At 41.8% G+C, this 14652-nt stretch overlaps 1 protein-coding gene across 4 annotated transcripts in view; it reads left to right on the top strand.

The window, feature by feature from the left end:
- LOC128807399 (fatty acyl-CoA reductase 1-like) overlaps positions 1-14652 on the top strand; it is a 121598-nt gene that overhangs the window by 28225 nt on the left and 78721 nt on the right. The gene's annotated exons all lie outside the window — the stretch shown is intronic.

The raw sequence follows: 14652 nt of genomic DNA, 5'->3' as shown, positions 1-14652 counted from the left end.
AGTTACATGAACTGCAGGTGAGCTCTGGAGTACTCTCTGTGCCTTTTGAGGGCAGTGTCACAATCGTTCCCATGCTCATGTAATGTGAAGGGTTTGGACAGGTTGCGTCAAAGGTGTGATGGCATGGAGAAGCAGTGCAACCAGGGAACCTGCTTCCAGCAGTCCCTTCTTTCTGCAGCCTCCTGGGGAGATGCTGCTCTTGTTCCCAAATCTAGGTTGTGGAGGTCTGTATGCCAAGTGAGGAAAACACTGTTGGGAGAACTCTTGTATTATTCTGTATTGTATTATTGTATTATTCTGAGGGTCTCTAGCCAGCCATCTGCTTTACTCAGCAGATGCTTCTTAGATACTGGATGTGGAACTAAAGAATCATAGAATGGTTTTGGTTGGAAAAGACTTTAAAGATCATTTTGTTCCAATCCCCTGCCATGGGCAGGGACACCTTCCACTAAACCAGGTTCTCCAAGCCCCACCAGCCTGGCCTTGAACATTTCCAGGGATGGGGCAGCCTCAGCTTCTCTTCCAGGGCCTCATCAACCTCACAGGGAAGAATTTTTTCTTACTGTCTCATCTAAACCTATTCTCTGTCATTTTGAAGCTATTCCCCCTTGTCCTGTCACTCCAGGCCCTTGTCAATAGTCTCCCTCCATCTATTCCTGCAGTCTCCTTCAGGTACCAGAAGGCTCCACTGAGGTCACCCCAAAGCCTTCTCTTCTCCAGGCTGAGCAATCCCAATTCTCCTAGACTTCTCTCGTAGGAGGCTAAGAGAATTTGAGCAATATAACAATTGGGAGCAGATAGTTCATCTTTCAACATCCTTGTTGGTGAAAGATACACGAAAAAGGAGTTTCTTCTGTGGCACGTGCAGTCACGAGCTGCGGTGTAAAAGGCAAAATGAGTGTCTGTGGATAGCTACCTGTAACACTTCATCTTGTTCCAGTGGAGGGGAGTCTTGTCCTTTTCTCTGGTTTGTGTCCAACAGGAAATGTCACTGAGGCTGTATTAATGATACTTAAGAATAATATTCTTGGAGTGAAGAGGATTTTTAAAATTGCTATTAAAATTGTTGCATCTTTGGAGTCTCTTCGGTCTTAAACTAGTTTTGAAGGCACAGATATAATCTTGTTATTCCAAGAAGCTAAAATAGCACAAGCAGTTGTATAGTTTCTAAATTTTCCATTGGTTAACCAAATGTTTCATTAACATAGGAGGTACAGAAAGGGAGAGGCCTACTCTTGATAGCATTTTGCAAAGATTGCAGATAATTGTGCATTTATTAACTGTCCTCCACCTTGCTACACCACAAGACGTGCACTGGCAGGTGAGAAAAGCCTGGAGATAAACAAAGAGGCTGCATTCCTTTGTGGACTGGGAGAGAGAAGCTAGAATCTGAGCAGTTAGTCCACGTTTTGATTTTTTCACACCCATCTGGCGAGGAGGAGGAGGGGAGCACATTGCAATTCAGATGTGGATGGCTGGAAACATTTCTTTCCCTCATTCTGGGCCAGCTTCCCCAGTTATGCTCCTGAATTTTGTCTGTGGTGCAGGTGGGAGCTGGAGAGAACAAAAAGAAGCTCCTTCTAAAAGTTCTCTTTCTCTTTTTCTTTCCTAAGCAAGGACTAATTTGTTTTCTGCAGTATTTTGAAACATGAAAGAAAACAGGCCATCACTGGGCAGATAACACAGGTGAAGGTGCAGTTGTTGGGTAAGGATTATTTGCCATTAGAATTCAGTGCTGTCAGAGAGGAAAAATTACTGGCCTGTGAATTTGAGGAGGAAAACTGTTCTGGTTAATCTGCCCAGGTTGTCAGCCCACCTCTCCTCAAGTGATAAACCAAAGTGATAATACTTAAAGCAAAGCTGTTTCACTTTCTAAATTTTGAAATAAAACAGTAATGGTTCTCTATCCTTTTGAAAGTCTCCTCATCACCCTGAAATACTAAACCTATGACATATACCTGTTCATTTTACAGAGACAGCAGTGACAATTCAGTTGCTTGTATGTCTTGGATTTGCAAGTGAGATTGTGACTAAGATTTTCTCTGGTTTGCCTCTCAATTTCTACTCGAGGAGCAGATACCAAGTCTTGTGGGAGCATTACGTGTTGGGCTGTCTTCCTTCCACACCAGGACAATGCTGTGGTTGCTCTAGTAAACACATCACCCAGATTTTGCATTAAATGAAGACTGTAGACCTGACTCTTCTCAGCAGGTAATAAGGAAGCATCAGTTCTAGTCTTTGGTCACTCCTGGAAAAATTCTCCTCACCTTAGGAGAACTTCCTATATTGCCAGCCAGCTACTTTTGGAACAGTCCAAAGCCTCAGGGCTGGAAAGGCGTTTGTCAAGCAGCTGGGAATTGGAGCATATGTCTCACTTCCTGCACCTCAGTGATGTTTCATTACAAAGTGCATCACAGATGCCTTCCTGCTCCTACACCCTTTTTTCTTGCAAAACTTCATCTCCTTCTCACTTTTGCTTGGGATTCCTCCTGCTCTCTTATCAGGAGAGTGCTGGTTCCTGTTGAAGGAATCAAACTAGGAAGAAGGTCCTAGGTCAGTTTTGGTGAAGTATCAGTTTGCACTGGGTTCAAAGCACTTTAGTCTCTTTAGCCAAAATCAGATTTTATCCATCTAGATAAGACACAATAGCTGAGATACCTGATTCCAGGTGGATCAAGTTTGGGACAGCTCAGGATGAGGGCTGACCTGTAATGACAAGCTTTACAGCCTCTTGTCACCATGCCCTTGATAAGACAGTAGACATTATCTTAGGCTTAACACGCTAACTTCTCACACTGCTGCCAAGTGGAGTGCAGCCTTTAGCATAAGAAAACTCCTAAATGTATATTCCAGAAATGAAACAAGCCTTCTACCTTGCATTTTGTTATGAGAAAACCACTAAAATTCTAATAGATTTATCTAAAAATATCATAGACTTTGAGAAAGGAAATAACATGTTTTTCAAAACCCTTTATGTACCAGCACTGAGTAAAACTCAGTTGTTTGGCAATTTCTAATAATAGTAATGCTATGGATTTGATCTTTCCTCTTGGTTGCATTTCTCCTAACCAAGCTGCATTTGTTCTCCTTGGGAGAATCTTAGGTTGCTATCTCATTGCCATGGTACCCATGTGGAAGGACTTCTAGTAGGCAGAATTTACTCCTGTAGTCACACACTCTTCCTCATCAGAACATTGATCCAAACTAAGTTGTGACAAAGCAAAAAAGTTTTGTTATTTAAACTTTCTCTGAATTGCTGACAAAATATGTTCTGACAAGGCAAAGAGGAGGAAACCCCCCCCCCCCCTCCCCTTACTGCCTTGACAAGTTCCCTGCAGAATCTGACAAGTTTTGGGGTGGTTTTTTGGTGTGTTAATGGTTTTTTTAAGTTGTCTTTACAGAACTTTGCTCTTTGATGTTGCTGGTGAATAGGGCAAGCTGACAATCAACAGGCACAGGAAATGCCCGAGGCATGAATTCTGATTTGAATTCTTTATACTATAACAGCTTCATCTAGTCAAAGTCTTCCTGGTGAGGAAGAGGAATTGTCTCTGTGTTGCAAAGACCTGTTTCCCTGAATGTAAAATGGTCAAAATAGGAAGGTACTGCCCACAACCCTTAAGTCTTCTGCAGCCCTAAATGTTGCACATACTTGTATTTGTGTTCTCTCTTTCAAATCACATCTGTTTGCTTGGCACCTGGAGTTCTTCCTCACGCAGATCCAAAATGCCTGCCCCAGCATTCAAATCCACTGCTCTGCTTGGCTTGGGGCAAGCAGCAGGATGAGTTTGCTCCAAGCCTGTTACTTTTGCTTGTGCTGTCTTTCCCTTTTGCAAGGAGATTGCTGATAGAAGGAGATGTTAAAAAAAAAAAAGAGGGCTAAGAGGTTATGTCAGCTAAGGGCACATCTGTGAGGCACTTTAGTCTGGCAGCACAGGGGCATGGTGTGAGCTGAGAGCTTCAAGGGGCATCCAGAGTGTTGGCTGACACGTGGGTTAAGGGAGCAGTGTTAATTAATTGAGGAGCAGTGCTGTCTGGAGGGGATTTTAGCACTCCTGGTGCTGGAAGCAGCTTGCTCACAGCTAGACCAGGTTGTCCCTGCAGTCCTCTGCTGCTTCAGGGTGATTTCAGGATGTTCTCCCCTTGGCTGGTGGTTTGGATGCTACAGATGAGTTTGGTAAGCACATCTCTATCTGTTTTGCTTTTGTGGGTGTATCATGTCTTTAGAGTACTGACAATATTGGGATTGCCTTCGGGCATTTTTGTTTTGTTGTGGGAAGAAGGGATTTTTTTGGGGGGGTTGGTTTGTTGTTTTCTTACACTGGTGTTTTGGTTATTTATTAGTAAAAACAAAGGATCTAATTTTAGTGCGTGACAGAAGAGCATTGTGTGAAGAGTGCTGTTAAGAATGGTAGTTGCAGAATGATGTGTCTTGTTGTGTTTTATTGTTTCGAAAACAAACATGCCCCTCCTCTCTAGCTGCAATCTGCTGATTCAGTTGAAGAAGCAAGGTCAGCTTTCATCACTCTTTTTTCTTTTCTTCCTGTAATCTAGAAATATTTTAGAATATTCATTGTTCACTGCCAGAGAGCTTTGTGCTTTCCTTCTTGGCTCTGCAGTCACCCAGAACTCCTGGGTGCTTCTTGCTACTTCTGCTCCACACCCCACCACGTTTTGAGCTGAAGCAAATAAAAATGGCCTATTATTTGGAAGAGAAGGAGGAAGATTACATGTATGCAGTCAGAGGAGGCAGGGCTGCCAGCAGCAAGGGGACAGATTGAATTAATTTGTATTTGTGTGAAAGATTTTAAAACTGGCCAGTGACCCAATGGTCAACACGATGGTCACTCCCACGCAGTGACGTGGTCTGTGCCTTACCCTGCTCTGGGAGGGATGGGAGAGGTTCATGGCAGAGAATAGCAGTAATTCAGTCACTTTTGGTGACATCAGATTTCTGAAGAGTGCAGCTGGTGGTCCACAAAACAGGTGCATCCTCTGACAGGAGCAAAGATGTGCATGGAGGGAAGGCCCCTGGACCAAGGGGGAGATGAGGGTGTTACCTCGTTCTCTTGATGAAGAGAAGGAGGTAGCACCTTCCGTGCCACATAAGATGTCTTGGGCAACAAAGATTTCAAGTCATCTCCCAATTAGATGACTGTTGCAATTGAAAATAGGCAAATCCACGCCTTCTTTTTCCAGGCTGTTGTGATAAAATGAGGAGGTGTCTGCGATGGTGACGGGATGGTCAGGTGGCTGTGGAGTTAGGGCCTGAGTCCTCGGATCTGTTGGAAGGAGCAGTCCTTTGCCAATGTCTGCATTGGAGCCAAGATTTTTCAGGTTTTGTGTCTTTTACCCTCTGGGACTGGGAAAGAAAGCATTACTTATATTTGCAGTTACAGTTGAGAGTTGTCCATGAGTGGCTGTAAGATAAGAAACTATTTTCCCTCATGAACTTCCTGGTCATTTGCAGCTTTGGTGGCAGGTGGCGGATGGCAACGTAGCTGTTAGGGCAGCCAGATAGATGAGCAAATTTGGAAAGCTGCCCTGCCTGAACAGATGTTTCTTTGCACAAACAAGTTTGGAAAGCTCCTCTGAATGGAGAGTACGTCAGATCACTATGTTTAATAGCTCTGATTTTCATGTCAGAGAAATCAATATATTTTGAGAATGGAAAACTTCATAAAGTTACTTTTACTGTTCTAATTCAATCAGTGAGAAATACAAAAAGCACCCAGCTATGAAATAATTGAAAGTGATTGGCATGTCATAGGATTTTATCCTAATTCTTTCCCTTTCTAGACACAGCAAGAAGATTATTTTAATGAAGTAATGAGTATTTTACTGTGTAGTGATGTTTGGAGTAGAAAAGTTCAATGGAAGATTGAGAATATATGCCCAGATGACATTGAAATGGTAAATATTGCACCGTTATGAAATAAGTCAATTTCTAAGCTTTCCAACATTTGAAGTATTTCTTTAAAAGCTAACTTCATTGTGTGTGTCTGAAAGTAGTTGTAAAAGCAATACCTCACTGACTTAAACATGCTGCTGCCACCCAAACCTTTGCAATGAATTTTGACTCCAGCTCTCATCCCCTGAGTCCCATGGGTGTCTGTGAGTGGGTGTAACCTCTGCTCATATCAGTGTGTATTGCTGTCTTTGAACGTGCTTGCTGAACACCTGGCCTGTGGAGGAGCTCCTTTGTTTTCTTAGGAATTTACAGCAGAACATTGTAATTTCTGTTCAAAGCTTGAGAAGAGAGGAGCAAGGTCCAATGGATTTAGTTAAGGATTAAATATTTATATTGTATCAGGATTTTCAAAGAGCTCCATACGTAACTGTTCCCATATAAAACCATAAACAAACTAGGCCTTAAAGAAAAATGTTCCCATGACAGTGCCAAAAGATTAAAACCAGTATTTTTAGTATATACTTGGTGACAGAGAAAAAGCCTGGTTTCTCAGTGCAAGTGAAGACAGTCTGAGGCTTGTACAGGTTCTGCCAGTGATTATCCAGCAAATTCTATTTCTGACTAGATGCCTTTCTGACTTGTGAATTAGAAGGCCTGTAAATCTAGGCTTGGATTAGCTGGACTTACTGAATCAGAAGTGTTCCTAGACCTGCCTGTAGCTTGGCTCTGGGAGGAGTTTGGTGCCTCCAGAGCAGCTTCACTGGCAGTAAATGTCAGGATTTTTAAATCTAAGTAATCTAGTTTCCAGGTGAATGGTGTTAACCACTTAATTTCTGTCTGTTATGTGTCTCCCCAGCAGGTATCCCATGTTCCTCACCCTTCCATGCTTCCTGCCCCCTCCCTGGACTTAATGCAGTATCAGTGCTTAGTTCTGCACAGCAAGCTTCCCTTCCCAACACTCAGCCAGATTCATCCCATCATCCCTCACTGCAGAGAGAGGCAGCCTAAGAACAGATTTGATGCTGTGTGAGTGATATGAAAGAAACATCATTGTGATGTCAGTGTGTTTTAATACTGTTTTTAAGATATACAGATTTTTATTTTGCTGCTCTTAAGTTAGATGCAATCTGTTTGTGTACCAGCTCTCTGGGAGTACCAAGAGCCTCTTTGGGTAGGAAGAGCTGCAGATAAGGGTTTTTTTTTTTTAAGATGGATTGAAGCGTAATTCTGTCTGTGGCACGTTAACCAGAACAAGTGAGGAAATCCTGTTTCAGATGATGATGAAGTGTAGGTTGCACTTTTAACAGTGATTTCTGTTGTTACTTGGCTAAACTAACTGTGGTTTTGGTGAAAGAATGGACAAACCAGTTCACACAGTGTGCAGCTGCACTGGCAATTTTGGCTCTTTCAGTTTTGGGTTTGGAAGAAGGAGGTTATGCGAGTCTCAGCCTCTACAGCTACAGAATTGTCATACCTAATAGTGGAAAGTCATGAGTCATGCTATCACCCTATTCCATTTTCGTGCCTCCAGAGTGATCTAACATGCTTAGAAGCTGGGTGCTAATGATATCCTTTGAGGTTATTAACTTTGCAGGACAGGCTCTTTAACTGGTTATTCTGGTACAATTAGAAAATCAGTATTTCAAGTGCACAGAAAATGGCTTTTCTTTTCTGAAAACTCCTCAGAGGTCAGTGCCTTTACTTGTCCTCCCTTAACCCACGAGCTGCTTTTAGTCCTCAGCAAGCTCTGGCTGCACTCATAGTCACCCTCCCCTTTTTTCTCCTCTTGCCACGTGACCTTCTGCACACTCTGTTCACAGCTCTCTGGGGGACACAGCTGGTGTGTTAAACTGCTCTGTCAACAGTGCCTCGTCCTCTGCTTCTCACTCCAGATTTGTTCCTCCTTCAGTTTTCTCTGGAATCCCTCCTTAGGACTATAGAATTGTAGAATATCCAGAGTTGGAAGGGACCCACAAGGACCATCCAGTCCAACTCCTATCCCTGCACAGACATCCCAACAATCCCACCCTGTGCCTGAGAGTGTTGTCCAAACACTCTTGGAGCTCTGGCAGCCTTGGGGCCGTGACCATTCCCTGGGGAGCCTGGGCAGTGCCCGGCACCCTCTGGGGGAAGAACCTTTCCCTGATATCCAGCCCAAACCTCCAAACCTCCCTGCCACAGCCCCAGCCTGCAGGATGCAGTCTGATTTTTGTCAATTGCCGTAACAACTTCGCTCAACAATTGCTCAGCATCTTCAGCAACTCCAACAGCTGTTTTCAGTTTCTTTATGTGAGCAGCTAAGAACAAGGTTTTTCTCATAACTGGGCAGCAACTAAAATTGTTTTGCATACCGTTTGTTAGAAGTTGCTTGCTTTACAGTGTTCCTATTAAGTCAGAGAGAATGCACCCAAACCCAGGTGCATCCATATTCCAGCCTGAATTACTGAGCACTGAATGAACACTGTAGAAGAATGAAATCCACCAGAGCAGATCTTTTCTGCTCTTTTTTTTTCCCCATGTGATTTTTGTCTCCTTTGATCAAATTCCTTACTCTTCTATTAGATTAAGAAATATAAATTATATACAGCACTATTTCTCCACCTTACAATGATGCAGTGAGCTGGAAACTGCTATGCTTGGCTTAGATTAGAAAAGAATAATATGTGGGAGAAGTTAGTAAAAATCATAAAGCTTTTTTGGATTTGACTTTGGGAAAGGTTGTCCAGGAGTGCAGTGACTAGAAATATAGTCCAGTTGTTGTTGGGTCTAGTCTACCAGAACCAAAAGCCCTATCATGAAGTTTAATTATTACAGTGCATATTGGAATAAATACTACCAGCTGTCCTGCACCTTTAACAGTTCTGAAAGTAGATGGACATACCTTCCCTTATTCCTTAACTGTGCTTTTATGTGGGAAAGTCAGAGGGTGAAAATCAAAAGCTGCAGGGTGATATGAAATAACTCACTTAGCAGCAAAGATGCATTTCATACATTTTAAAGTAAATTAATTCAAATCTACCATAGCTGTTTGGGCAGCTATGTTATGGTATCATTTCTCTGCAGTCTTCTACAGAGAATCCAAGAATTCTAAGTTTTAGCCATGCAGGCTTTCCACTTTACAGAGCTTTTAAATGTTACATCTTTTCTGGTTTGACTTAAGAAAAGTAGAAAAGGCCAGGTGAGGTGGATGACCTAGGAAACATCATTACATTGAAAGTCCTTAACAGCTGCCTCTGGGAATGCTCTAGGGAAGCAGCAGATCCTCTATATGTCTTTAAAAAGTGAAATATTTCAGAGCTAAGGGAAAAAGCACTCAGGGGAGAAGGAAAGAGATCTGCAGAAAAGGAGAAAAAGGGCAGCACAAGCATCATGGAAAGACAGAGTGATGAAGACAAGTAAGAAATATTTCACAAAACAAAGACAAAATTTATTTATCTTTTGGTAGTCAGGAAAATATTTTCCCTTAAAGAACTTCTCAAGACACCCTCTCAAAAAACAACTTCCTGACCAATACCTTTTTGCTTTTGTTTTGTTGACACACCAGAACATCTTTAATTAAACATTTTCTTTTATTTATATGATATCTGAAACACTCATTCATCTCTAATAATTTCTCTGCTCTAGGTGCTGATTTATTTCTTACTTTTTGTACTGTTTTCACTTTTTGGCCCTTTTTGGGGCTTGTGTCAGTTAACAGTAAAGTAGTATTATGTAGTCACTCTGCTCTTGCATCTGAGACCTCAAAGTTAAGGGTCAAATACTTCTTGCTCCTCATATTTTCAGTGGGCAGAAAGAGGGGTGTCCAACAAGGAGAGTCAGAGTCTCTTTCCGTTGTTCCTTTTGCTGTCTTTAGGCTGTTCACATTACTGACCCTGAGTGACAGCAGCAGCCAGCAGGAAGAGCACTTGGCTGTGCATGGAACAGAGCCACTGCTCATCCCAGCTTCCCACAGAAACCTTCATGGAAATATCACTGGCGTAGTAAGATTACGTTTGGAGTTTTCATTCTGATAAAAGAACAGTTCAGAAAGGTGTAAAAATCTGCTCCCAGGGTGAGAGGAGTAGAATAAGCCAGCTCGAAGGCCGTGGCTTCCAGAGAGCAGAGACAAAGCCTTTTTTCCTGAATCAGTCTCCCTGCTTGGACACTCCCTGGTTTTAGTCATTCAGTAGCTATTTGGAGGCTTTCCCAGTGTGGGAAAGATAAAAACATTTGGTTTTGGTTGTCATTAAGCAGACAGTGTTCCCTTGATGAAAAGGAATTGTTTCCTGGGGAGCAGGTTGAGGCAGGAGACTTGAGACATCTCAGGAAAGCCTTTCTGGCCAAAATAATTATTGGGCTCCATGGTAATCTATTGTTCAAAACCAGAAATTGTCATACTCAGAATCCAGGTGTTTGATTAGTACACACACACACAAAAAAACCAAACCAAACCAAAACAAAAAAAAAACACAAAAAACAAACAAACAAACAAACAAACAAAAAAACAAAAAACAAAAAACCAAACAAAAAAAACCCAAAAAAACCTACAGAGAAGTTGCATAACTCTGGGAAGCTCAGTGGTTTTGTAAGTATTTTTATTTCTTTCTGAATAGAGTTCTTTATTTAGCTTGGGAAAATTATCTGTGTTTATGTCTGTCTGTAATGGCTAAGTTGTTTTTGCCTAAGCTACAGGATTATTTGTATTGAGTTTTATTTTTTTATCATCTTCATTAGTGCTAATGAAGGCTGTTTTCAAGGCCTGTATTTGGAGATATACCAGAGGCCAGCATACCATTTACAGCAAGCAAAACTGAATGCCAGCCCAGAAAAGAAACTAAACTTCAGCTCCCCTCTCCCCTTTTATGTGTTTTTCTTCTTCCTTGTCTTTTTCGAAGAAAAAGTGCTATGAAATGTGGTTACAATCAGATAATATGTAACACAGAAACACAGAATGGTTCATCTTCCACCTCTGAAAGTTTCTTTCTCCTTACCCATCCTGAAGATGGTCTTGACGTATGTGTTTTATTGTCCGTGGGTCTGCTCTCAGTCTCCATGGCATTCCCAAAATACCAGATTGTTTACTTTCAATGCCATCAACAAATTCATTCAGGCCCCTTGGATGCTTCCCAACCAGTGCCACACTCCATCTTCCTGTACCAGGGTAACACTTTTCTCCAGCAGATTCCTCTATGAGACACAGACCCCTGAGAAATCTAGAGTGCAGACTTAGAAATTTGTATTTTCTACACAAATGTAGCGGAAATTAAGAGAATTTCCTCTACTGAAGTTACAGTTCCTATCCAAATACCTGTGAATGGACATCAAGACTTTGGTAATTTAGCAGCCAAAAAAAAAGGACTAACTAAAAACTAAAGACTAACTAAGTAAAAAAAGACTGGTTTTCTCACATACCATGCATCAGTGTTTGGTATTTTTGCAAATAATGACTTATTCCCCTCCTAGTGGAAAAAACCAGCTGTTACTTCAGATTTTTTCAAAGGTTTCATTATACTGGAGTTTAGGATGTGATTTGCCACAGTGCATAAACAAAGGGAAGGAGAAGGCAAAATGGAGAAAGAACAAAAGAGTGATAATTAGAAAAAGAAGACCCATTTCAAGTACTTTCACATACTGCATAAAAATTTAAAATGTCATATTTTAAATACAGAGATTTCTGTGTGGAGTTGATCTAAAGCAAAAAATGGACTTGAAAAATGGAGAGTCTCATTCGACCTTCAAGTTGCAGGAAACCTGAAGTGGTTTTAAAAAGCTTGTGAAGGTTTGGTTGGGTTTTTTTTTACTTCCAAGATGAAGACTTCTACCTTAATATCTTTGCAGTTCTGACTGCTTTTCCTTCTGTGATTGTGCAGTGCCTGCAGCATGTCCTGCCCTACGATTCTCCTGCCTGTGTAACTGGTGATGTCCCACTGTGACAGAATGGGTTTTATGAGCAGCCTAAGACAATTTTTACTTTCTACACAGGCAGTCCAAAGAAATTAAGGATTCACAGAAGGTAATAAGATGAAGTCCACCTTTGTGGCATGATAGTGGGGAGCGAGGAGGGCTGAGAAGAAGGCAGATGCTGCTCTGTGGTGAACAGGCAGGAGAAGCCCCCAGGCTGCTGAAATATGAAATGGAGATTAACCCAATATAGTTTCATGTGTTTAGGCAAAGTCATTGTGATGCTTCCCTGTGAGGGAGGACTGTAATTCTGTGCCTCATCTCACTCTGATAAAGTCAGCAAATCTGTGAGAGTTTTTAAGGAACAGCTTAAAAAGATTTGACTGGGAAAGGTAAATGAGAAACAGTTTAATAGTAGAAGACATAGCAAGCACTGATTGAGAAGAAACGAGGAGGAGGAATAACCAGAGCTGATTTAAAACTTGGTGTTTCCTTCCCTCAGGGAATCCTTCTGACTTCAGCATTTATCTTTATGTTGGATAGGAATTAAAAAAGAAAAATAATTCTAATTTCTGTGCTGGAATGGAGGATTATGACAAATCTTGTTTTTCAAAAGGATGGTGTGGGGTTTTTTTAAGGAACAATTTTGACGTCTTGTCTTCCCCCACCACTTTGAGTGAGTCCTGGGAATGGCAATTCAGAGATATCTACATTGATCACTGTTGAGCTGGGGTCACTGACCAAGCATGTTGCCCTCGTGAGTGATATTGATGCACCTCCTGCTCTGCATCCAGAGGGCAGTGGCAGAGTGGAGGAACAGCACATGCCAGGATTTTGCATGAGGGTGTCTCTGTTGGGAGATACAGCCTGTCAGGAAGCACGGTTGATAGTGATGATGGATTGTAGGTTGTGACAAAGGGGGAATGTTGTCATGTCGTGTGTAAGAAAAGGAGGAAGGTGGTGTGTGCTCTCAAAGGAAAACTATGATACATGTGGTGTTCTAGGTAGAAAAAGGAAAGTAAAGTATATTGTTTCTGGAAGCTTATTGAGGTGACAAGTAGGTTCTGTAATGATAGAGAAGAGCAGGACATTTATGCAACCCTTTATAAAGTTCATGTTTAATTCATCTTTGCCATGAAGATCTCCAGATCAGCAGGTGTGCTTCATCCATTGGCTGTACAACAACCATCAGCTGTTATTCTGCAACAAATACTTCTGTGAAAGGGGTATTTATCATGTGAAATAGAATTTAATTGGGATGCTCTTTATGTATTTTTTCAGGGAGAAAAGGCCTCCATAGGAGCTCACACAAATTTCTCTCTTCATTGAGAGTCTCGAAAACACCTGCCCTAGTAGTCACAATAAAGGGGGGGAAAAAAAACCCCCATTAGCTCATTTGAGCTGTCATGCTGCAAAGATAATCAAACTGTTACTTGATTCGTTTTTAGCATGTGGGCTAAAGTGACTCTTGAAAGGGAAATGGAAGTTTCAGTGGGTAGGGAATAGTGAAGTGCAGGCAGCTCAGGGCTGGTCCCTCAATCCACAGCTGTGTTTGGGTGGTCCAGCATTCCAGCAGATCTTGGAAGCCTCCTTGGAAACAAGGGCCCTTTGCTGGCGCTCAGTGCAAGGAGGTTCCCTGCACTGATGCCAGCAGGCAAGAGACACAGGGTAGAGATCACTGATCTTTCTTTTCAAGGTGTTTCATGCCCTTCTCTTCCACCTTCCTCCCTACAACAATGCCCTGGGAGTCAAGGGAGACTTGTTTCAGTAGGAGGTTAAAGGCTGCTCAGTCTGTTTGCTTGGGATTTTGGTTTAAGGTCCTTACTTAACAGCAGCAAGCTCTTCTTAATATCTTGGCTGTGTCAATATGGTCCTTTGTTAGTGGGAGGGCAAGTTGCATGAGTAAAACATATATTTTTTCACTTGGACTTTACAATGCTTTTCAAGAAAATATATTGGATACAGCTGAGGTAAGTATATTCTCTATGGGGAGAGAAAGTAATTTTTATTTTTATCCCAGGTTTCTTCTGCTTTCTTGCTGAACTGAATGATTTTGCTCTGAGATAGGGCACAGGGAAGACTTACAGCCTGAGATCTGTTTGCTCTGATATGTCGAGAAGAACATGAAAGTATCATATTAGGCTATTTCAGCGAAAGGAAAGGTAAAATAAACTCTGGAGTAAAGGGGCTGTTTTTTCCTAGGCATTAGGAAAGGAGTGTAAAATTGTCTTAATAGATTATATTGTGTGCACAGTAGTTCTGCTCTCGCAGGCTGAAACCTGAGCTATGCTGGAGTTGTTCTGTGATAAAGTGACTTACCTTTCAATTCAGCTGAAATTGAAAAAATGCTAAACCTATTGTGGAAAGAGCAGGGTATGTCTTCTAGAAATAGCTGTCAAACAAAAAGCTCACCTGGCCTGTAGTGTCACCTTGTCTGTAGATATTGCAATTCTTTTTGTGTGTTTTGTGGTGCATCATGATTACATGGTGTGCCATGATTGCCTGTGTCCTTAGAGCTGTTTTATTTCCTAATAACTAATGGCTTGTACTGCAAACCTCCCAGTACCTCCCTCACAGCAAACAGAAAGGAGGGGCTAGCTGATCCCCACACTATGCAATAAATGTTCCCATGTTACCTGAAAGTTTGGCTGACTTTCTGGACTAAACTAACTGCTTGCAGATAAAGTTTGGTGATAGCTGATTTTTTCAGGTGAGTCATGTTCCCAAATCCTTGCCCTATAAGTGATATTAGACTTCCTCTTCAATGTTGGACTGGGATTTTCCCTTTTAAGTGATCCTTCACTTCTCCACTACTAGCTGTGACCCTCTCATAGAAGGGATGGATTTAGGCTGATGGTAGT

Source organism: Vidua macroura, chromosome 5 (genome assembly GCF_024509145.1).
Source record: "Vidua macroura isolate BioBank_ID:100142 chromosome 5, ASM2450914v1, whole genome shotgun sequence".
Classification (NCBI taxonomy): domain Eukaryota; kingdom Metazoa; phylum Chordata; class Aves; order Passeriformes; family Viduidae; genus Vidua; species Vidua macroura.
This window is presented reverse-complemented; position numbering and strand designations above follow the sequence as displayed.